The sequence below is a fragment of the Pleurodeles waltl genome, chromosome 3_1, assembly GCF_031143425.1.
Source record: "Pleurodeles waltl isolate 20211129_DDA chromosome 3_1, aPleWal1.hap1.20221129, whole genome shotgun sequence".
NCBI classification, from domain to species: domain Eukaryota; kingdom Metazoa; phylum Chordata; class Amphibia; order Caudata; family Salamandridae; genus Pleurodeles; species Pleurodeles waltl.
In genome coordinates, this window is record NC_090440.1 from 1510372786 (window position 1) to 1510399158 (window position 26373).

Below are 26373 nucleotides of genomic sequence, written 5' to 3' on the forward strand. Positions count from 1 at the left end.
GAAACACTGGAAGAAGAAATCTCACTTGAGAAGCTTACCAAATCAAGCCCAATGGTAAAACCTCAGGGGCTTATTTACAAGCCATGTGATCTGATGGTGCATCACTTTTTGTGATGCACCATGCACCACCAGTTCAGAGAAAAATGACTCTCAGGATGGTTTTTGTGCAGGAAGATGCCCCTTCCTGTACAAAACAATCCTGCTGACAATAGATACACCATTTCATCATGGTTCAAGGGTGCCTGCATTGTCGGTAGGCACGATTTGAGTAGCAGTGGGGAAGGACAGAAATACCCCGTATCATGTAGATTTGGCTCTTTCTGCTTGCTGCGCTGCTCTGCACCATAGGGCTTGTAAATATGCTCCTCAGTGCTTAATGGGTTCCCAGTCAAAATGTATCAGACAATCTCCCACCCCACCTATTGAACATGCTTATCAAAGGTTCACTATCCCTGCCACCTTATCATAGTGGTCATTCCCAAGATGAGTAAGCCCAGGAACATGTGTGATGCTTACAGCTCCACTCACTTCTTAGTATAGATAATAAATTACTTGCAAAAAATATTAGGTACCCATATCACTAGAATAATCAGTGTTTTAGTGCATAAAGATCAAACTGGTTTTATGCAAAGGAGGGCAACCAGACTCAACATTAGAAGACTTAATGACTGGCTAGGTGAGGTGGAGCACGCACAGAAAGCATTGGCCCTACTTTCATGATGTAGAAAATAATTTTGACTTCAATTGGGTCTATCTCTTTTAGACACTATGGGCATTTGGGTTTAGTCTTAACTTTTGTAAGTTAATGATGCTCTTATTTGAAGCACCAACAGCAGCAATGATGAACTTAGTAGTACCAGAAATATTCTCACTAGGTTGGGAAATTAAGCAGGGCAGTGCTCTTTCCCCTTGCTCTTTACCTTGTGCATGGAGCCCATAGCTTGTTGGGTCCCATTGCTGGTGGATGTGACAGGATTTCCTGATGTATGGGAGCACTTGGAGAAAATGTCCCTTTCTGCTGATGATGTTCTCTTGTACCCTAGGAACTCAGAGATGGTCATTCCTGCTTCTCTTTCCATATTTGGTTCCTTTGAGAACTATTTGTGATTTAGAATAACTAGGAGTAATTTGGTGTTCTTGGAGTTGTACTCACTGGGCACCTGTGAGTATCTGGCAGATATTCTTTATCACCTCAAAGTGAGGATGGATGGGTGCTGATATCTAGGAATGTAAATCATACCAAATAAGGCAAAGTTTTTAGATAGGAACTTGAAGGTGGTCCTTATGGAATTCCAAGTGGACATGAAGAGATTGAGGAAACTCCTGTTCTATCTTATTAGAAGAGCCACAATATACAAAATAGTCTCACTATGGAAACAGTTATGTGTCTCGCAGAACAAACCATTCATTCTACAGGACTCCTACTTTGATAGGATTGATAGACTCAGCCCTATCCTATTGTGGGTTAGTGGCGCATTCGGATTTCCCTATCAAGCCTACAGAGATCAGTGTATAATGGAGGAATTGTTCTCCCAGATGCGAGGTGTATTGGTGGGTTTCACAATTACAGACAGTCAGAAAATTGGGTGTTGCTCCAAGAGATGACTGAGCAACGAGACTAGAGACTGAGACTGGAAAAGCACATATATCCTTTATCAGTATGTTAAAAATAATGTAACGCAGATGTTGGAGATCACTTGGCAGGATTCCAGCATGAGATGATATAGGAATTTCCACAATAGGAGAAGATGTGACCTCTGGAGGGTAACATTATTTGAAACCCTACCAGAGAGTCATTGCTTAATTTGGAAAAGAATAAGTGGTGGTGTCCAAAGCTCTGATCAGATGCCCGCAGCTGGTGCTATTAAAAGTCTACAAACTGAAAGCTAGTTTTTAATCCACATCATGCTGCTTTAATCTCCTACCATATACTCCCTGCCTCTTTATTTTGTTCGCTGTTAAAAATTAAGTCTTTGTTTGGCAGTCAGCTCACCCCCTGTCCAAGTAAGGACCCTCACTCTTGTCAGGGTAAAGTAGAATCACACTCAGTTAATCCCCAATCACCCCCTTGGTAGTTTGGCACAAGCAGGCAGACTTAACTTCAGAGATAATGTGTAAAGTATTTGTACCAACACACACACACAGGAATACAGTGAAAACACTACAAAATGACTCAACACTAAGTTAGAAAAATAGCCAATATTTATCAGAACAAAACAAGACCGAAATGACAAATATCCAACATACACGTCAAGTTATGAATTTTTAAAGCTTAAACAAAACAATAGCACTTAGAAACACAAATGTTTTGATGTGGTGATATCACGTTGCTGTGGCAGAGTCGTTCCCAACAATCTGACGGCAATGGCACTGATTACGGAGACACGCAGACTCTTGGGTACAGTACCTTAGTAAAAGGTGGAAACAAGCCGGTGCGCGGAGTAGGGGATCGCAGCGTCGCTGTTAAAAATTAAGTCTTTGGTTGGCAGTCAGGTCACCCCCTGTCCAGGTAAGGACCCTCACTCTTGTCAGGGTAAAGTAGAATCACACTCAGTTAATCCCCACTCACCCCCTTGGTAGTTTGGCACAAGCAGGCAGACTTAACTTCAGAGATAATGTGTAAAGTTTTTGTACCAACACACACACACAGGAATACAGTGAAAACACTACAAAATGACTCAACACTAAGTTAGAAAAATAGCCAATATTTATCAGAACAAAACAAGACCGAAATGACAAATATCCAACATACACGTCAAGTTATGAATTTTTAAAGATGAAACAAAACAATAGCACTTAGAAACACAAATGTTTTGATGTGGTGATATCACGGTGCTGTGGCAGAGTCGTTCCCAGTAATCTGACGGCAATGGCACTGATCACGGAGACACGCAGACTCTTGGGTACAGTACCTTAGTAAAAGGTGGAAACAAGCCGGTGTGCGGAGTAGGGGATCGCAGCGTCGCTGGATCCGAGACTGCATTGGTTCTCGTGCAGGGGAGTGAAAGAGTGGATGAAGAGGTGTCTGGTCCTTGCTGCGGAGTGGTGGAGGTGAGGTGGCATTGGTGCAAAACGCTGGATCTGTGTACTTCAGGCAGAGTCAATATCCAGTGGTCACAACGTGGTGCAGCGACTTCCACAGAGGCGTGGACTTCGGTGGGGCTGCAGCAGTGTCAGGCCTTTGGGGTTATCACACTCCAGCGAGGACTACGGCTTCGGTTGCAGCCGGCATCACAGGATTCGGCAGCGGCGTCGTTCCGGAGTCATCCAAAGTCAGTTTTCTTGTTTTTTTCACCATCTTCTCCTTTCAAGGGCCCAGGGACTGGATTAGGCACCACTTAGATGGGCAGGAGTCTCAGCAGAGAGTCCAGGTGCTGGCAGAGAAAGTCTTTGATGGCCCTGAGACTTCCGAACAGGGGGCAAGCTCAGTCCAAGCCCTTGGAGATTCTTCTCAAGCAGGAATATACCACAACGTCCAGTCTTTGTCCCCTTTCACAGGAAGAAGCAAAGTAGCAACTGCAGGACAGCCCAACAAAGCACAGTCACAGGCAGAGGCAGCACTTCTCCTCAGCTCTTCAGCTCTTCTCCTTGGCAGAAGCTTCTCGCAAATCTAGAACTGATCTAATTTTCAGGGATTTGGGGTCCACTACTTATACCCCTTTCTGCTTTGAAGTAGGCAAACTTCAATGGAAAGTCTTTCTTGCCCAGGCCAGGGCCCAGACACACACCAGGGGGTTGGAGGCTGCATTGTGTGAGGGCAGGCACAGCCCATTCAGGTGTAAGTGAATCAGTCATCAGGATATGCAGGCTACACCCCAGCTCCCTTTATGTCACTGTCAGAGGAGAGGTTCAAACAGCCCAACTGTAAAACTGACCCAAACAGGGAATCCACAAACAGTCAGAGAATGGTTTAAGCAAGAAAATACCTGCTTTCTAAAAGTGGCACTTTCAACCACACAATCTAAAAACAACCTTTACTAAAAGATGTATTTTTAAATTGTGAGTTCAGAGACCCTAAACTCCACATTTCGATCTACACTTTAATCATACTTAAAGGCAGTCCTTATGTTAACCTATGAGAGAAATAGTCCAAAGTATTTTAACAGATATGTACTGCATACATTGGAAAATATGGGAAGACATTCCAGTGAATTTGTTATGTGTATTTTAGTGTGATGGTTTTTATTAACTTAAAACAAAGATAGGATGAGCATCTGATGAAGATTCATGCTCATATGCTTTCTCTACTTTACCTTTTAGTCAAACAACAAGAGTTAGAGTAGCTTTTCCAACATATCATTATTATGTACACCAGATCTCTTTAGACATTCTGATCTGTACCTTTAGTGAACTATTTTTTCCAGAGGGGACAGAATTCTCATAGTGCAATAGAAAGTAAAGAGCCACTACCATAAAACATACAATGGCCTGAAACAGGACAGCATGAAATAAGAATGTAAAAATGCCATGCACTGCAATCCGTGTCATCCTAAATTGCAAGGAAATATATTCATAACATTTTCTGAATATCAGTTTAAAATTTCATCAGGAATTAGTTTGAATCTCTTAACTTAAAAAAAACTTTCAACAATTGTCAAAATTCACATTCCACCACATTTCTACCTAAACGGAAATTTGTGATCTCAAAATTTATATAGATAAAACAAATGCAGTTGTTGTTTTCAATAATTTAAAGAAAACAACATTCTATAGAGATTGTCATTTGTGGCAATTGCTTAATTTTATTTATCAGTTATTATCTGTAGGTTAGAGGTTGCGTTTTTATGGATAATGATTAACTTAAGGGATACTTAAACAAGTTGACACTCCTTTGATATTTTTGCAAACATCTTTGCATGCTATAGTGATCAGATAGGGTATGTGTGTATATATATATGTGTATATATATATATATATATGTATATATATATATATATAGAGAGAGAGAGAGAGCGATAGATATTTTTTCAGACAGTTAAGAAACTATAACTAATGGCCTAAAGCTACTTTCCTGCATGAGTTATAGTTTTTTCTGATAAATATAACTATAACAGCTGAATTTCTAAGCTTTTGTATGGGTAAAATGTCAACCTAACTGTAACGTCCCTGTAACCTTTGTTTTTTTCAGTGAATTATTATGGTTTTTGAACGCACACCTTAATATTTGTGTCAGGTTGTGGCAAGCCTATCAGGTCCTTGCTTTTTTCCAGGATCCAAGGAGGATCCAAGGAGAATCCTCGAATCCACGGCTCAGCCAAAATAAAATGGGCAATTTTTTTTCCCATGTGTCCTATGGGGTGAGGATACCTGCAACCTGTATCCTGACCCCTTATATATTTTTATTATGTTTTTTTCCATCCCACCAGGCAATGCAGGGTACAAATTGGTGGGTGCAACTTTCTGTCAGATTGTGGCCAGCCAATCAGGGCCTTGCTTTTTCTTGGAATCCATGGAGGATCCGAAGGGGCTCCAAGGAGGATCCAAGAAGTAGCCACATCCCTATATATACAAATTTGGTTTTCATTTAATAACCAGAAAACTACTAAACAGGTTTACACCAAATATCCAAAAGTACTCTTTCTGGACCAAATGCTACCTTTCTGCCAAATTGGGTGTAATTCCGTCCAGTGGTTTGGGCGCTAGCACTGTTCAAAATCCCTATTAAAAAATGAATGGAAAAAAGCATTTGGGGACCCCCTTTTTCTCGACCCCTGCTTGACGGATCACCCCAAAATTTTCCAGACAGCAGTTGAAGTGACCACCATTTTCTGGAAGATTCATCAAGCAGCGTCAAAGTTATTAGCAAAACAAAAAATGCTATTTCTATAGAAACTAGGTCCTAACTATAACTACTTAGCGGCTACCAGCACTAGGTGACATATATAAATATAAATACATATGTATATATATCACCTACTTGGGGAAAACTGCATTGCTGCAAATTTCTCAGGACCACACAAATAACATAAACATATGTTGACATTGTATAATGGACAATGACTTACTTCCCTATGTATGTCTCCCTCTCTTTGCCAGATTCTGTGATACACAACCCCCTGGCAATATGAATCCCAAAGAAAAAGCAGCAATAGCCCCACAAGACAACACTGGTGATAGTAGTAAATCAGTCAACAAGAGTAGTGCTTCACCTTCTTGGGTCCTAATGCTAAAAATCCCTGCTTTTTAAACAACAATTTCATCCAAAGAAGGGAACACTGCAAAATATCATCCAAAGAGTTAATAAACCATTGTGACCAATATCCAAGTAATATCAAACAGTCTTATGGGCTAGAGGATCCTTGAATTACTCAATTATACACAGGAGCCATATTGTTGAATCCAAACAATCTTTATTCTTCACACATTGTACAGCCCAGCCAATACATTTCATCCCTTTACAAGGACTTCTTCAGGGAAAAATTGATGTCATACACCTGTCTAAATGTTCCTCCTTCACAGCACCTGTTAGCTCACATGTTCTGAAGATCAATCACAAATTCTTAGCAATGTTAGTCCTTCCAGTTCTCATTACAGGCAAGTGCCATGTTAGTTCACCCATGATAAACTTATAGTAAATGGACTGTGCATGTTTATAGCCAACGTTCACATTACATGATAAGGCTGCTGAGATGCATCAAGGACAAGGGGCAATTGGCTGGTTATAGATAATATATGTGCAAACCCATGTGCACACGGTAGGTCTCATAATGTGAGAGTACACTCAGAGGGAAAGTCAGTGTGGTTTACTGTCTTGTCTGCAGTGACACTCTACTATATGTCATTGGGGAAGACTTTTGCTATGCTTTTGCCCACAGAGATCAGTGACATACCTAACTGGGGTAAAATCTGTCTGCCAAACAGTTTGTTGAAGATATCACTACAGCTTATGGGTGATCTAGGGTTGTCATAATTCTCTGACCCAGCCCAGGATCAGTATAGGGCTTTTCGCACCCTACAGTGCCAAGTTAATTACATGTCTCTCCAACACCAGGAACAAAGACCTCCCCACTCAAAGGGAGTAATTAACAGTGATTCTCTCAGCTCCAGAGTAGGAAAGGGGTGGGATGAAGCACCTGCTTCAATCAATCAGCTGTCACACTGTACAAGTGATGGGCAGGCAAAGCCCACGGAACAAAGGAGAGAGGTCAGACCTCTGAGGCCAATACAGGGAGGGGCTCCCATTTGAAGATTTGGTAAGGAAGGCCCTGGCAGTGATGTCAGCGAGTGGCAGTGCTGAGGCTTCAGAGGAGATGTGACTAGTGACTTCTGGGTGATGCCATTTTGAATTGTACCATCATGCTGTGCAGGAAGATTGGGACGGGGCAGAAAGTTAATGTGGTGCCACAGGATAGGCCAGAAGTGCCTCTCTTCTAGAACTCTCTGCCCCAAATAAAAGGTCTTGTGCGAGGGTGATAGCCCTCTTTTATGGCTGTGTTTTTCAGCTGGACACTGGGATTGGTGGTGAAAGCCATGGATAACTGGAAGAAGAAAGCCCCTAAAATTCCATCTGGACTAAGGACTATGACCTCAGTTACCCCCAGGACTAGTTAGGCTCTCCCAAGGACCAGGAAATCTGGTCCACTTATATCCCCTAAGGACTTGTTGGGGGAAAACTGAACTTTTTCACCAAGGAGAAGAGAAGCTCCAGGGGAACAAAATGAGAAAGGCTGGTTCAGGGAGCTCTGTACAAAGTTTTTCACCTTAGAGGCCAGGAGGCCAAATGAAGGAAAAGTGCTTCCGGTGACTAGGGCTCACCACCAGAAGCAAAATAAGCCAGAGATGGAGCAAAACGGCCCAACAGGGCCTTAGCTATCATGGGAATGACTTGAGCTTTGCCCTCCCAACAGGACCACAAATTGAGTGGAGCACCACTGCCCTGCTGATCAGGGTGGGCCAGAGCCCAGGGTCATCACAAGGAGCAGGTCTACCTTTGCCCCTGAGAGGGTGCATGCATGGGGCCCTTTCCCCAGAGCTCTGAGAGACAGATTAACCCAACTCTAGGACAGTTCATGCACTGGGGGCCCTCTCAACATACACAAATCAAGGGAGTGCCATTGTACTCTCTAAAAAAGCAGCTAAGGATCCCAGGACCCAAACACCAGGCCCCTGATAATCACATGGAGGTGAGCACTGCATTGCTACCCCCAGGAAGGAGGAGGGGCCCAGAACCCCAACCCCAGGCCCTGGCATTGGACCAGTGCAGGGGGAGCCCGCTGTATTCCTCCCATTAGTGGTGAGACATCACGTTTGCCCTACCTGTCTATAGGGTGTGCAGACAGCCACCACAAAATGCTCCACCACAGGAGTGCAGACTGCATAAGGCTCCCTGGGCTGGTCCCAATGAAGATGGCAAGCGGGGATGCTCAGGTGGGACTGAGCACCCTCCAAAATAAGAAAAAACAAAAGGAAGAAAAGCTAGCAGCTAGGCACAAAGCTGTGCAGCTCAATAAAAGGAGTGGTCAAAGTTGCTAATGTCATGTGCACAAGACCCCAAGGGAGTGTCCCATAATGCCCTATGGGTGCGAACTGAATGAAGTCTTTGTTCAACTGCATGTGGTGGTTTGGGGATGGTGGGGCTGCCACCAACAGGAGAAAGAGTGTGAGGGAGCTGCAAGAGTGCCACAGCTCCCCCCAAGGAATCCCCAAGGAGTTTCTGTTTTACAAAAAATAATGCACCTAAATTTGCACCAAGTTGGGATCTTCTCTCAAGGTTCAAGCACTCCCCAGGCCCGGAGCAGGGGCTCTATAGTGGGAGCGCAGCACCCTCTAAAAAACTAAAGGCTTGAATTAGATGTTGGTGGATGGGTTACTCTGTCACAAATGCGATGGTTATTCTATCCACTGTATTACTATTTCCACATGATATAATGGAATTGTAATATGGTGGACTGGATATCTGTCACATTTGTGACAGAGTAACCCCATCTGCCAAGATCTAAATCAGGCTCTAAGTCTATGGCTGCAGTTATTGTGGACTGAAGGTGTCTAAGCAAAGGTAATTGTTGTTCTACAGCGCTCTCATGAAGTTAAGTCTTTGGTTGTGTGTTATGTGATCAGAATATGATGACCTCTAAGGATTGTTTTTAATGATAGAGTTCTCTTGGTTTGAAAGCATATAAAAAGTACAAAGACATGTGATGTTCATTCTTAAATGCTTTACTGATATAATCCTTTTGACAGAGATAAGTGATCAAAGTGCATATGTTTTATTAACAGTAATAAATGCATTTGCAAAAGATTATTATTATTGATGATTGCATCAATGTACAAAATGAAGTCCTTAACATTTGGTTTGTTGATCTTGAACCTTTGACCTAGGCAACAGACTTTCATGATGTGTTTCTATGACCCTTTGGGGCTCATTGGTGATTGTGCAATGACAGCTATGGTATTTTCCATCTGCCTAATGTATATATTTGTACATTAGTGTGCAGTATTGAGTAGAGTGTGCAATACATGCACTGTAATGTATTTGTATTATTGCATGTCAGCAAATGATGATTAGTATCCTAACCCACCTGCCTTGAGCAGGCCTTGGTCTGCTCTGCTCTGCTACCGTGAGAGACTCAAGCATTACAGTGGTGTGTCTGGTTACCGTTGGATGGCGAATGTGACCCATTACTTGTGCAGGCCACACAACTAATGGTCCATTCCCTTACACAGAGGAAAAGTACTTATGGGTTATCATGGACTCAAAACTCTCACTTGAAAGACAGGTTTAGTTTGTGACAAAAGTTCCTTCAACTGCAATACTGTGGATTTTCCTTATCTAGGCTGCTCATACTAGGTTTAGCACTCCATAGCCCTCATACTGTCATGCTTCCACTGAGGCAAAAGACTCTGGCCCTCATTACAACATTGGCGGTAAAAGCTGCTTACTGCCGTGCAGAAGACCGCCAACACACCGTCGCGGCAGCGGAATTCCGCCATGGTCATTATGACCCACTGCTCGGAATCCGCCAAAATTCAGACACCCACAGAAGTTCGCCAGACCAAAGGTCAGTGATAAACGGGTGAAAACAAAACCTCCACCGTCACGCCAACAGAAATACGCCCACACTATCACAACACACGAATCCACGCGGCGGTCTTTCAACCGCAGTATTCCATTGGCGGTACACACCGCCGCGCTCAAAATACACACACATGTACAAAACACAGCCACATTGGACAATTTGAAATACACACACCTGATACACATACACACACCACTCCCACACACCTATTACAATATAAAAATCACACCCACATCACCTACAATCCCCTACGACAAAATTACAGAGAGAATGCCAGAGAGACACACTACAAACAACTACCAAGCATCCACAGGCACACAATACCATTACCCACATAACTTCCACGCACCTCACACAACACACCACTAAATACCACCCCACTTATCACTACACACACCACCCCAAACATCACCCACACCACCCCATGGCACGGCAAAGACACCCCAGGTTCTCTGAGGAGGAGCTCAGGGTCATGTTGGAGGAAATCATCCGGGTAGAGCCACAGCTATTCGGATCACAGGTGCAGCACACCTCCATTGCTAGGAAGATGGAGCTATGGCGAAGAATAGTGGACAGGGTCAACGCAGTGGGACAGCACCCAAGAAATAGGGATGACATCAGGAATAGGTGAAACGACCTATGGGGGAAGGTGCGTTCCGTGGTCTCAAGACACCTCCTTGCGGTTCAGCGGACTGGCGGCGGACCCCCACGTCCTCCCCCACAACTAACAACATGGGAGGAGCAGGTCTTGGCGATTCTGCATCCTGAGCGCCTTGTAGGAGTAGATGGAGGAATGGACTCTGGTAAGTCAAATCTCAACTATTACATCCCCCACCCTACTTGCATGCTATCACATACCCCCACCCTCACCCTCACCCCCATCACTCCAACTCCTCACAAATGTCCCAATATCACAAACCACACATCCCAAACCCAAGCCCTGCATGCAACAACAAAGCATGGATACCCATCACCAATGGATGGCCATGGCACATACCCATACAGCCCCCTAAACCATCATCACACAAGGACCCACACAGGAATGCAAGCACTGGGGTACACGGTCACCCACCCATTGCACACCATGCCACACACAGATGTAATAAACATCCTTTTATACCCCTGCAGGACCCCTATCCAACGTCACCGGACAGGAGGGTCCACACATGTCCACACCACCAACAGAAGAGGCCCACAGTGATGACACAGTTACAGGCCACTACAGAGCTTCCCCCCTCTGGAAACACCAGCACAGCACCCACCCAGCGGGCCCATACCTCTGTCCCCAGGACACATCAATCAGCAGTGTGTCCACCACTACAGGGAACCCAGGCTAATCCACCACCCCAACAACAACAGGGACCTGGGGGCAGTGGCAGTGGGCACATGGTCCAGGGGACGGAGGCACAGGAACACAGGGGAACTGGGAGGGCTGGTGTGCAACAGGGGGAGGACAGGCCAAGGGAACCCACTCTCCATGAGGCCCTCTCCAACATCATGGGAGCCTACCACCATTCCCAGGAGACGATGGCAACGGTACTGGCCAAGTTTCAGGAGACCCAGTGCCTGCAGGAGGAACAGTATTTGGGCTTCAGGGAGGAACTAAGATCCATCAATTCCACCCTGGGCACCATCGTAGGGGTGCTGAAGGAAGTCCTCAACACCAGGAGGGACACTGTGGCACCACAAGGGGCCCCTGACACTAGCCTGGACGATGAACTGCCCACCACCTCCACTGGTGCTAGTGGACAGGAGGCACTGCCACAGGACCACCACACCAGCACCCCACCCTCTGCAGAGGGTGAACCACCCCACAAACGGTCCCTGAGATCCAGGACAAAGACAGAGAACGATGCTAAGACACCCGCCAAGAAAGGAGACCACCCTGAATGTCATCCTTCTGTCCCACTTTGTCACCCCGTCCATCCTCAAACTGCCCCAGCTCCACTTCCTATGCCCATTTGGGCAATGCACCTGTGAGACTAATAGACTGGACTCTGCCATGAACATTCCTCCACCATCACCCGTCACCATTTTATAACCCCCTCCAATATTGAGCACTTAAATAAACACCCTTGAAGCACAAAATCATCTGGATTAAGTCTGTGATTTCGAAATTGTGTATTAGCAATTACAGTGTCAAAATGCTCTTTCAAATGAAATGTCAACATACCTATGTCACACAGCTCTAGTCCATGAGGAAACAAAGCAGATGTCACACAGTGGGACCCACATCTGTAAAATCGTAAGGGAAAGTGACAACTCAGTGACCATACACTGGGTGAACACGACAGACAGTTGAGAGATAGTAGTGTTAAAGTACATGTAGTAAGCAGGTTTGTATTCTTACCTGTGTCTCACTGGAAATATTGCAGGATCACCGAGTTCCTGTTGTCGATGTCCTCTTCTCCTGCTTCCTCGTCTTCACTGTCCACAGGCTCCACAGCTGCAACAACACTGCCATCTGGACCATCCTCCTGCAGAAAAGGCACCTGTCGTCACAAAGCTAAGTTGTGAAGCATACAGCAGGCCACGATGATCTGGCACACCTTCTTTGGTGAGTAGAATAGGGATCCACCTGTCACATAGAGGCCCCTGAACCTGGCCTTCAGGAGGCCGAAGGTCCGCACTATAATCCACCAAGTTCGCCCATGGGCCTCATTGTAGCGTCCTCTGCCCTTGTCCTGGGATTCCTCACTGGGGTCAGTAGCCATGACAGGTTGGGGTAACCAGAGTCATCTGCAAATGGTGAGGGACAACTGTTAGACACACACTAACTTGTAGGGATATCCCCAGACCCAGACAACCATTCCCACTGACTTGCTCCCAGGTGCTCACCTAATAGCCACACACTGTGCCTCTGGAGTTGACCCATCACATAAGGGATGCTGCTATTCCGCAGGATGTAAGCGTCATGCACTGAGCCAGGGAATTTGGCATTAACATGGGAGATGTACTGGTCTGCCAAACACACCATCTGCACATTCATGGAATGACACCTCTTCTGGTTTCTGTACACCTGTTCACTCCTGCAGGGGGTACCAAAGCCACATGTGTCCCATCAATGGCACCTATGATGTTGGGGATATGTCCCAGGGCATAGAAATCACCTTTCACTGTAGGCAAATCCTCCACCTGAGGGAAAACGATGTAGCTCCGCATGCGTTTCAGCAGGGCAGGCAACACTCTGGATAACACGTTGGAAAACATAAGCTGGGACATCCCTGATGCTATGGCCACTGTTGTTTGAAATGACCCACTTGCAAGGAAATGGAGTACTGACAGCACCTGCACTTGAAGGGGGATTCCTGTGGGATGGCGGATAGCTGACATCAGGTCTGGCTCCAGCTGGGCACACAGTTCCAGGATTGTGGCACGATCAAGCCTGTAGGTGATGATCACATGTCTTTCATCCATTGTCGACAGGTCCACCAGCGGTCTGTACACCGGAGGATGCCGCCATCTCCTCACATGTCCCAGAGGACGGTGCCTATGAAGGACAACAGCGAGCACAGAGTCAACCAACTCGGGGGTACATACCCACAGCTTACACAGAACACGAATCATAATCCGAAAAGTGGCCTGTATATGTGTTGAATCTAGGCCTAGGTATGTGTGACGCAGTTAAAAATGAAGCCATGTGGGCCCCTGAAATGGCGGCTGCCTGACCTCTAAAGTGGGACAATTGGATGTGAGGTAACTGCGCTGGCGTTGTACACCGTCGCGGTAGGCGGTCAAAGACCGCAGCGCAATTCTGCATTGGTTAACATTGGACCCTATGGGTCCCAGGAGCCAATGACGATGTACGCCAGTGGTGACGATACGCACCACAGCGGACGTGACCGCCATTTTCTATCTGTTCAATCACTCGATACCTGATCTTCGACAGGAGAGGACCTACACTGCAAGTGCTGCTGTGACCTCGGTCTGGAAGAGACAATGGCTTGTGCGTCTGGGGAAAGGGCCCCTGACTTCACATCGGAGGAGTTGGATAAACTCGTGGATGGGGTCCTCCCCCAGTACACGCTACTCTACGGTCCTCCAGGCCAAACAGGTAAGTACACCGTTACCATGCTGTATGGGCAATGCCTGTGTGGAGTGGGGTGGATGAAAGATGGGGGGGTGAGATTGAGGCGTGCATGAAACGACAGTGAGTGCATGTGCCACATGGCAAGTGTAGGGATGGGGGCCAATGGCTGTGACGGTGCAGTTGGTAATAACTTTTCTTTTCCCCATGTACAATTCATGTAGGTCAGCGCCCACCAGAAAAAGGATATTTGGCGTGCCATCGCCAAGGACATCCAGACCCTGGGGGTCTGCCACAGACGGAGCACCCACTGCCGTAAGAGATGGGAGGACATTCGCTGCTGGAGCAAGAAGACGGCGGAGGCCCAGCTGGGGATGGCATCCCAACGTGGGAGGGCTGCCTGTCGCAACATGACCCCCTGATGTTCAGGATCCTGGCGGTGGCATACCCGGGGTTGGATGGGCGCTTGAGGGCATCACAGCAGCCACAATGGGGTGAGTACACTCTCATTCTGCTGATTTTGCACGCAGTGGAGGTGTCTGTGTGGGGGAGGTGAGCTGTGGGTTTTCCTAGGCCAGGGCGAGTGTGCTAGTTAGGTCCTCCTGTTCTGGCAGACCCTGTGGCACCCTACCCCACCTGTGTACAGTGCCAAGTACACCTAGTCAGGCTCCTGTGTCATCCATGTGTGCAGATGTCGGCCATAGCCTTGTAGGCCATGTCCCAGGGATTGAACAGTGGAGCCCAAGTGTGCGACGTAGTGCAGGGGGCTTCTGTGTCTGTCGTGTCCTCCAACGGTAGCGGTAATGCATGCACTCAGCATGTCTTTCTTCTGTCGTTCCCCCCTTTTTGTGGTCTCCCTGTTCTTGTGTAGCATCATCAGGCGGAGGAGCAGTGGCACCGGAGCAGGAGGGAGCTGCATCCCATATGGCCCTGGAGGGCGACACTAAAGACTCGGAGTTCACCAGTGGGACGGAGGGCGAGGGGAGCTCCACGGCGGGGACAGGAGCTGAGACCAGTGATATGGAGTCGCCCTCTGATGGGAGCTCCCTTGTGGTGGTGGCAACATCTGTGCCCCCTGGATCTACAGGTACAGCCACCACCCCCCCTACCAGCACTGCCCTCCCAGCAGCCCCTCAGCCTTTCCCCGTGTCCGCTCACCCAGGAGCATGGGCATCACCTTCACCCCAGGCACCTCAGCCCCTGCCCCAGGCACCCCTGCTGCCCTCAGTGAGGAGGCCATTGACCTACTCAGGTCCCTCACTGTTGGGCAGTCTACCATTTTGAATGCATCCAGGGTGTAGAAAGGCAGTTGCAACAAACAAATGCATTCCTGGAGGGCATTCATTCTGGTCAGGCAGCCCTGCAGCAAGCCTTTCAGACTCTGGCCTCAACACTGATGGCAGCCATTGTCCCTGTCTCTAGCCTCCCCCCTCCAACTTCCTCCACCCAGACCCAATCCCCTGTACCTCAGCCTTTTCCAAGCACACCTTCAGACAAGCATGCACACACGTCAACACACAAGGGAAGCTCTGGCAAACATAAGCACCACACATCCCACAGGCACTCACGCAAGCATCACACACATGCAGACACACCAACATCCACTGCCTCCACTGTGTACCCCTGCTCCTCATCTCCCTCCGCCCTCCCAGCCTCGTCTACACTCACACCTGCATGCACTACATCTACAGCCACTACTTCCAGCACTAGCACACACACTCACGTGCAGTCACCACCCCCACTGCCATTCACACGTCCCCTGTGTCCTCTCCCAATGTGTCTGTGACGCCACCTCCCAAGATACACAAATGCAGGCACACACCCACCCAACAGCCATCCACCTCACAACAGCCTCCAGCGCATGCACCTTCACCCAAAGTCACCAAACAAACACCTACAACCACAACCTCTTCCTCCACTCCCAAACCCCCTCCAGCTACCCGTCCCAGTGTTCCCAAGAAACTATTCCTGTCCCACCTTGACCTCTTTCCCACACCTCCCCCACCCCGTCAGTCTCCTAGGGCCGACTCTCCAGGTCCCAACCTAGCACCTCAGCCACAACATCTCTGGGACCAGTGGTGCCAGGAGTCACCAGAATCTGGAGTGCACCGGCCACCAGGGCAGCCAAGTGTGGCACGGAGCCACAGCACGGACAGTCCCCTATCTGTCAAGCATCAAAAGTTGGCCAGTGCCCGGCGGGAGAGGGGGATGACTCCAGCCACCAAAGCCGCTCCCAGGGGTACATGTGGGAGTGTGGAGTCAGCTGCGACACCTTCCAAGGTGGGGAAGGGCCACAAGAAAGTCAGCAAGTCTGGGAAGAGCAGCACGGCGGAGAAGACCGCCATCATCCCCGCTGCCCAGGAGGCCACGCCATCATCCCCGCTGCCCAGGAGGCTACCGCCATCCTCCCCGCTGCCCAGTAGGCCACCGCCAGCACCAGCCCAGCTGCCCAGGAGGCCACCGCTAGCACCAGCCCAGCTTCCCAGGAGGCCACTGCCATCCTCCCCGCTGGTCAGGAGGCCACTGTCACCACCAGCCCAGCTGCCCAAGAGGCCACCGCCAGCACCAGCTCAGCTGCCCAGGACAGGACCGCCAGCACCAGCCCCGCTGCCCAGGACAGGACCGCCAGCACCAGCCCGGCTAGGCCAGACAGGACCGCCAGCACCAGTCCCGCTGAGCCAGACAGGACCGCCAGCACCAGCCCCGCTGGGCCAGACAGGACCGCCAGCACCAGTCCCGCTGGGCCATGAAGGACCGCCAGCACCAGCCCCGCTGGGCCATGAAGGACCACCAGCACCAGCCCCGCTGGGCCAGACAGAACCGGCAGCAGCTCAGTCACTGCCAAGGACCCCGCCGCAACAAGCACCGCTGATCAGGGCACCGCCGCCACAAGCACAGCTGAACAGGACACCGCCGCCACAAGCACCGCTGCCAAGGACACCGCTGCAACAAGCACCGCTGAACAGGGCTCCGCCGCCACAAGCACCACTGAACAGGACACCGCCGCCACAAGCACCGCTGCCAAGGACACCGCTGAAACAAGCACCGCTGGCCCATGAGCGCCAAGGGCACTGACGCTACTGAGTCCATCACGAGCAGGATGAAGCACTCTGGGCAAAAGGCCCCCTCCATAACCAGTGGAGACATACATCCACTACCTCTGTCCTTGGCAGGAAGAAGCACTCTGGGCACAAGGCCCCCTCCAGAACCAGTGGAGAAAGGCATCCACCTGAGAGACCGTGGCTTTGCACTCCCCAGGATGAAGAAGTGGGCAACCCCCCAACTGTAGAGACTTGAGAGACTGTTGCTTTGCACTCCCGAGGATAAAGCAGTGGGCAACCCACCCACTGTAGAGACTTGTGAGACTGTGGCTTTGCACTCCCCAGGATGCAGCAGTGGGCAACCCACCCACTGTAGAGACTTGAAAGACTGTGGCTTTGCACTCCCCAGGATGGAACAGTGGGCAGCCCACCCACTGTAGAGACTTTAGAGACTGTGGCTTTGCACTCCCCAGGATGGAACAGTGGGCAACCCACCCACTGTAGAGACTTGAGAGACTGTGGCTTTGCACTCCCCAGGATGGAACAGTGGAAAACCCACCCACTGTAGAGACTTGAGAGACTGTGACTTTTCACTCCCCAGGATGGAACAGTGGGCAACCCACCCACTGTAGAGACTTGAGAGACTGTGGCTTTGCATTCCCCAGGATTGAACAGTGGGTATGTGGCCCCCTCATGGATTTGGTGTCGTGCACTCAACCTGCTGAGGTGCTCCCCCTTTCCCTTCCCCCTGAGATGCCTGTTTTATTGCTATCTGATGCCCCTGCAGTGTTCTCTCCGTCATGTTCGGGGATTGAGTATGGGCCTCGCCAATGCCGTGTGGGCCCAGTGTTCCACGGACTTCAATGGAGCACTACCTGGCTACTATTCTTGGTGTATATATTTGTTAATAGTGTATATATATTTTTGAGTCCTGGATTTTAATAGATTACAATGGTTACACTCATTTGCTTTTGTCTTTGCATTCTTCCAGGGGGTTTGTGGGGTGTAACTGTGATGTATCATGCTGTATTAGTGTGTGTGTTGTAGTGGGTGAGGGTGGGGGTGGGGGTGTTACGTGTGTGTGTCCATGTTTTTTCCCTCCCCCCTCCCCTGTGTCGTAGGTGCAGTACTCATCGTTGTCTTCTCCCCCGGCGTTCGCGCTCCTGGTAGAGGAGCTAGAAGATGAGGGCTGGCAGGATCTGGAGCTCGTGGTCCATGGCGTCCGGATTCCTAGTGGGGTGTGTAGAGGTGAGCGTTTTCCCTTCGAAGTTCTGTTTCTGCTGTGTTTTTGTCCACGGTGAATACGCCCCGGAAAAGGTGGCGGATTGGTAGGTTGTGATACCGTGGGCGGTACATTGTCCTCCGCCTGTCTGTTGGCGGTGACAGCCAAGCTGTTTGTTTGTACCGCCGTGGCAGTCGGAGTGTTAAAGTGGCTGTCTTTGTTGGCGGTTTCCGCCACGGCTGTAATTACAAATTTTTTACCACCGGCCTGTTGTCGGTCTTACCGCCGCTTTAACACCGACCGCCAGGGTTGTAATGACCCCCTCTATGTTGTGCTCACAGAATGCCTAATCTGGAAATTTCAGTGATTCCCGAATTTGGCCATTAGACACGTTCTTTATCAAAACAGCCATGATTATATCATCACAAGTGTCAAGGCCCTACACTGGCTTCTGTCACAGTAATATTATGCTTCATGCTCTTTGCTTCCATCATAGGGCAATCCGTGGCACTGGATTAATTTTTGTCCAATCAAAATTCAAATTCTATATCCAACCTTAGCTGAAGATTGGGTAGGACTGTGTATACCATGAGGTATTTTCTCGGGGGGTGACCTCCACAATCTCAGACACCAAAGGCCCCTTTTTAGGGGTGGAGAGTCTCCTACAGGAGCCGCATTGTAATGGTTTGAGCACTTATGTGCTTCCATACCTTCCTACTCAAGCTGTAATAATTGGGTTTCCCCCTAGGACTACCATCATAGAAGAGGAATTTAATTCCCCCACCTGATCCCATTATTGACTGTTCAAGCACTCCTACAGTGCACCGACTATCCAGAGCAAAACAACTCTCAGCCTGGCTGAACTCTCTGGGGCTCTGTGACACCTGGAGAGTGTTGCATCCTAGAGACATAGAAATTGCTCACATTTCTGCTGCATATGAGATACTTTCCTGTGTAGACTTTCTCCTTCTCCTCACAGCTGATATCCTGCAATTGACTAATGTCACACTCCTTCCTCAGGAAATTTCAGACCACTCCCCTGTTATCGCCTCTTTTGGACAATCAGTGACATGCTCTGTCCTAACTGGTGGCTTCACATTTGGCAACTGGCTGATGCTCAGTGTGCTGAAAATTTAGAATATGTACTCAAATCCTACTTTACCCACAATAGGGACACAGTCACCTCTCGAGGGATACTGTGGATGGCAGAGAAAGCCACAATCAGAGATTTTGCAGAGACCTTCTTTGACATAAGGAAAAGGCCAAACTAAAACCACATTAGAAACCCAAATACTATGTACGGTTAGGCAAATCAAACATGTTCCATCAGCGACCCTTAGATCTGCCACTGCTCATATCCCGAGTCTCATTGAAAAAAATCTTGCTTGAGGAGGCTCGATAATGCTGAAGGGCATCCATGTAGTAATTATGCAAATTAGGTAACAAGAGGGACAAACTCCTTTCTTGGTTGGTTACTAAAGACACGAGCTGAAGGGCTGTACCAAAAATAATAGAATCACCAAACATTCGTAGATGCTCCTCCACCGAGGTTGCCTCGGCATTCACCATTTATTATTGGCTGCTGTATATTCACCTACCCCATCCTTAAGTTGAGCGGGACCACTCAATTCTCAAAGATATTCCACTGCTGCGACTTTCCATATCTCTCTGTGGTGACGTATATGGGTCACTGATATTAGAGGAAATCTCAGATGGAATTGTTGATATGATGTCAGGGAAACCTTAGGACGAGATGGGTTCTCTTTAGAGGTTTATCAAAAATTTTCCAGTCAACTTGGCCCTTATCTCCTAGATGTGTTTTATGAGTCCTGGAGCAGTGGGTGGCTCCAATAGTGGTCCTTCTAAAAGCTGGGCAATCAACAGAGAGATGTTCTTCATATAGGCCAGTCTCTGATTAACGTGGAACTCATGATTTATGCTAAAATACTCATCACTTGCCTAGAGTGAGACCTTCCCTTGCTGATTCACCCAGACCAATGGGGCTTCATACCCAACCGTGGTACTAGGCACTGAATACGTAGAGTGCAGGCAGCCCAGGACCATGTTGTGGCCCTTACAAATCCGAGCACCCTTTTGTTAATAGATTTGACTCAGTTATTTGGTCCTATTTTGTCGTAGTTTGGACTCTTGCTCTAGGCAAGACTGCTGGTTAAAGGATGACAGTACTTTTGTTTGTAGGTGACTACGTCTTTCCTACAACAAGTCGCAACTGTTGTCCCAACCTTACCGGCTCACTAGCAGCACCTCACCAGAAACACAATAGTAAAAGGTGATTTGTGGCAGCCTTTACACATGGACTCGAGAGTAAGACATCTCAGTGTCCAGTGCTTTAGCTTCGTGCACGCTAGTACGAATCACACACAATCAGTGTGGGCTGTTTAGGATCCATATGTTCCAGTGCCAAAATTAGAGCTTTAAGCTCTGCAAGTTGTACAGTGCACAGTGCAGTACCCTAGGGTCTGTGTGTAGGTATGTTGAGGGTAGAATGTGCTATCCCTCATCACCCTGCTAATTGCTGCACAAGCTGCAGAGTACTGATGTTTTGTACCTACAGCTGGTTGTGCTGAAAAATTTGTATAAATAATTGTTCTGTATTGCTCAAGAGGCATGATGTTAGTGGGCAAAGTGTACTCCGGTTCATATTGTAGAAATTCTTTGGTCTGTAGTTTGTGGTTGAAAACATAATTGACATCAGTGGCAGTCAGGGAGGTTGCCCATTGAATCCAACTTGGATGTAATGTTTTCATGTTTAGGATTCTATCTGTGGTAACCGCCTCAAGGGCTGGCACTGGGATAACAACAGTAATGCATTTCTCTTGGGCAAGTGGCCTCTCTTTATTGACAGCCATCTGTACAGCAGTCAGTATTTTTCTGTTGGTGCAAATCATTGTTCTGCATTGTGTACAAGTGTGATTTGTATGCTATAGGTACCGTGTCACCCTCATTAAATGTGACATAGGTGAACTAAATGGCACCAGGAATTATTCTGATGACCAAATTTGTTTTGTTGTCTTGTGTGTGTAAGTGTAGTGCTTCTAGCAAGTCTTGTTGTAAATCTATGAATATGCATGTATGTTCTGGTGTCCAGTGTTTGCTTGAAAAATCTGGACAAATTAAATCATAAAGTGATTTTATGCATTGTGAATAATCTGGAATATATGTTCAGCCAAAACTAAAGAAACCCAGTATTGACTGTAGATTCTTGATAGTGTTTGGAGGTTGAAGTTGAGCGCACTTTTCAAGAAAGTGCGGGGCAAGGCTTTGGCCTTCATCAGATAAATCGTATACTAAAAATAGGACACTAAGAAAGGCAATTTTGTTTTTCTTAAAGTTAAATGGGTAGCCTTTGGCAGCGAATTCTAAAACAATTCGATCCACCCAGGCCAAATGTGCATTGAGATGTCATCTGTTAGGTAAATGTCATTGACATAAGACAACGCCTATGGATCAATATCATGTACTATTTATATTACACTGGCAGAAAATACTCCAGGATGTTCTTACACCTTTTGGGGCAGGCAACAAAAGCACCGCTGAGAGCCTAATGCACTGAAGGCTCTTAGATTCAGGTCTAGATTTTGGCAGAAAAAAACATTGGAAATGTCCAAGGTTGTCTTGTATTTTTTTCCCACTATATTTCTGATAAATGCTGTGCTGTGTGCATTTTGTATGATGGTATCTGTGTATGACTGTTTAAATGTCTGTAATCTAAGACTATTCTATATGAATGGTCGGTTTTTGCTACAGGGAATAACAGGTTATTCACTACAGAGACGCAGGGTTCTGTTACCCCCTTGTACTCAAGTTATGTAAAAAATTGTATCACCAGTGCTTTAGCTTCATGTTTAGTTAGACATTGAGGCTTGATATGTGGAGTAGATCTAATTGGTATTACATGGTAGGGAGAATCCGTAACCCACCCTACGTGGTTGCCATACAATGCAGTAGCCTGTGCAAAAGTCCAATAGGCAGTGTAGGCTACGTTTACTACATTTGAAACTTTGATTGAGAAAGAAGGCAAAATAACATCTTCCCCTTGGGAGAGCATGCAGACAAATTCAGGTGGCCAAACTTTTTCTGCCAATAAAATATCATAATTCAGTGTTAATCTTCTCCAGAAGGTTACTTTAATAGTGCGCTCTATGTCTCCCTCAATCTGTATGTTTAATCTATTTATCCTGTTGGGTGGGGAGATGCACCTATCTGCTGTTTTAACTACAAGGAAGTTGTTAGTTGGTGTCAAATCCAGAAGATCTATAAGGTTCTGGTGATATATTGTGACCTCTGCTGTGCTGCTTAGCGGAGTCACTGCCCACGTCCTTTTCTTCAACAACATTCTCAGAATGAGTGTCATCTGTAAATGCTATTTCTGCCACCTTTTTCTTTTCAAATTGGGGCTTTTGCTGCAGAAGTTTTTTTTGCAGTTTTATGCAAGTCTCTGAAATGCATTGTGTGTCCTTTTTCGGCTTCAAGTAGTCTTTTTGGTGTTCTGACCATCCTCCTCTGTCACTTCGTTTATCCGGTGTGTCCTGGAAGGAAAGAGATTAGCGACTGTCGGTATGCTGAAATCTATCTGGTGTTTTTAAAGTATTCCTATTTCTAAGGTTGTACTTTTTTTCTGAGGTGGAGATTCTTCTCCTTGTGTTCTTCTATCTTTATTTTGTTTTGGATTACCCCAGTGTTTTTAGAGCTGTCTTGTGCTTGCTTCATACCCTCCTCAGTGGAGGTACTATGTAGTTCAGGTTTAGTTGGTCTAGCCCCTAGACTATTCCAACCTATACTAGTATAACTTTTGGAAATAATGTTGGATAGCTCGTGCTCCTGGTCCTGCTGGGGAACATCCTGGAGCTGCTGGCAAATTGCCAGTGCTGCTGCTTCCCCTTTAATATTGTTTAAAATAATTGAGAACACTCTGTCAAAATTGCACAGCAGTTCCATCTCAAATCAGGGGCTGGATCTGCCCTGCGTTCCTTTTTTTTTTTTTTCAACACTTCCAGTAAATTTGCAAGTGCTGGTGCACTATGTGAAGTGGTATTTATTGCGGCAAAGACTGTGCCCCAAGTTGCATAATCCTCAATTGAGGGAACCATTGCAAACGGCAAGCACACTGTGAGAATTCAATGTTTGTCTTGGGGTCCCATATGGGGAAACACTGCTTCCAGCTGAATTGTTTTTTGAGTGACCCAGAACGGAATCTATTCCCGCTCAGTGGGTGCTTTTCCCATTACTCAATGGACAGTTTGTGGATTTATCCATGTATTGGCCAATTGATTTACAGCTGGAGAAACCCTAGCTACAGCGGTGTTTTAAATCTGCATTACGAATTGTATTAATTGTCTATATTTTGCTACTAGTTCATTGTATAATGTGAGTATCTCCGATACTGGAAGAGCTTGGACATTGGAATGTGGAGTGTAAGTGGACAATGTTGGCCATGCTGGACCGTGATTGCTTAAAGGACCTAACCTAATTGGTTGTATTACATGTGGAAGGTCTCCATTGAACAAATCATGGTGTTCTTGATAATTTAGAGTTAGTTCTAAATATTGGTATGTTCTGTACTGTAATGGTATGTTTTCTACTCTACTGGTATGTATGAAATGTGTTGGAGTCAGTGTTTATTTATGGGAAGGTGACCCATGAGTAAAATATTTCTATTCAAGGCTTCTTGAGCTTCAACTACGAATGTGACATGCCTGCCCTCATTTGTTAATCCATTAGCTAAAAGGGACTGTGTGACAGGTTATCTATAGTTCTCTAGAATATTTACTGGTTGTGCCATATTAAAGAATAGGTGTCAGAGTCAGGAACACCAACGGGGGAATCCTTTTAAGGTTCAAGCTTTAACAAACTGCTGCCTAGATAGGTGCTCCCTATTCAGCTGAGGAGGATTTTCCTGAAGACCACGGACATCTCCACTTTGTGTGAGACAGAGATACTCTGGAGACCTGCATAATTAGTGGCAAACCAACTTTGGCAGCGCCATGTCGTAGGACTCCCGTTGTCAGAACAAGACTGCTGAATTCAGGGCAGCAGCACCACTGTTTGTGAGTGACTGAGTCAATTCCCTATCGTCTTGAAAGTTATCGGCCCAACCCTTTCGGCTAGCTAGCAGCACTTCAACTAAACCTGAAAGAAAAGGTGATTTGTGGGAGCCTGAAACAAGATACTCTGTGGCTTCTCAGGGGAAGTCATGGTTGACAAGGCTCACCCCTTTCTCTCATCAGCAGAAGGTCATATCCACACATAGACCAATGAAAGAGAAGCAGTATTGTTTCCAATGCATTTATTAAAAAGACTGCAATCTACGATAAACTATATGGACTGCAATTATTAGGGCAAAGAGACATAACACAATTAGTATGGCTGTGACTAGCGAGAAGAAAATAAATAGCCTCCATATACTGGAATAATCACACATGAAAGAATTCTACCTAACCCCTAACTGTTAAGAGCATGGTGGTGATGGCCCAATCTGTCTATACTCAGGCCCTCATTATGGACATGGCGGTAATGACCGCCGTGCTGGCGGTCATTACCACAAACGGCATGGTGGTTCAGACCGCCATATTCTGAACACAGTAGAGAACTGGCTGCAAAGCAGCCAGTTCACTACTACCCACCGCCAGGCCAGAATCGACCGCCGGGTAGGCACTTTCGATCCGGCGGTGGAGGCCGGAACGGCAATGGGATAATGATCCCATTTCCACCATGGATTTCTGTAATCCCTGCGGAAAGCATACGGGTGACAGGAGTTCTCATTCCTGTCACCTGTATTTGACATGCCAGGCCCTGCCTTGCCACTACCTCCACCCACCCCCCAAGCTCCTAGAACCGCCCCCACCTCCCACCTCCGAACCCTGAAAACCAAACCCCGCATCCCTCCACCCTCCAAATTCCCTGTAGGTCTCACAAAAAACCCCTCACCATCCCCCACCCACCCCCCAAACCCCAATCCCCCACATCCACATGCACCCATATTCCTACAAGCACACACCCATTCATACACGCAGACACACATCCCCCTTCACAAACACACATGCACACCCCCATGCACTCACACACTCAACACACACACCCTTTTCCCTTCCATACAGCACTTACCTGTTCCGTGGCGCTGCGCCGGGTGGGAACGGGCTCCTTGGGTGCTGCTCCACCGGCATCGCCACACCTCCATACATTGCCACGTCTATGACTGCATCATGATAGGCATGGCGGTGTCTGGACTGCTGTGGCGGTGAGGGTGGAGCAGCATCTACCCCCGCCACCGACTGCCAGGATGCCGCATGGCGGGCCTCACCACCATCAATGGCCGTGAGGCTCCATGCATCAGAATATAGCGGGATGCCTGCCGCCACCACTGGCGGTCATCCATCGACCGTCAGCATGGTCGGCGGCGGGCTATCCCACCATGTTCATAATGAGGGCCTCAGTGCCAGATTTACAATAAACTGCTGCAGCGCCAAATTTGCCAGCGCCAAGCTATGTCACTTTAGAAATACAAGGGTGTGCTGTATTAACAAGAATAAGGTGCACCCCTGTGTTTCCCCCCACCGGTGTTAAATTTGTTATTGAGAGCAAATGCAACCACCCTAGCGCCATCGTGCAAGGATGGCTGCACTGCGGGAGAGATTGTTTTTGTGCAGGAAGGCACACCTTCCTGCACAAAAACAATCTTCAATGGCAATTTGCTCTTTCTATGTGTGCTGAAGAATGCATGCATTGCACCACTTTGTAAATATGGCGGGAGAAATTTGCTACTTAAATTTAACGGGAACAAAATTACCCTAGTGTGGCACAAGGGGCTTGTAAATCTGCGCCGAAGTCTCTGGGTATATCGACCTTTTCTTCAGTACTGGATACTGTAGTTTCTCTGCCATAATCTGAACTGAACTCAGCCTTCCTGGCTTCCAGCCCAGCCATCTCAACTTCAGCTTGTGAGCTAAAATCACTTCCTTTTCCTGGGCTAAGGCTCTCTCTGCCTCAACCCTTCTCTCCTCCGCTACGGTTTGGCAGCCTTGGCTCATAGGAAAGTGACCCTTTTGG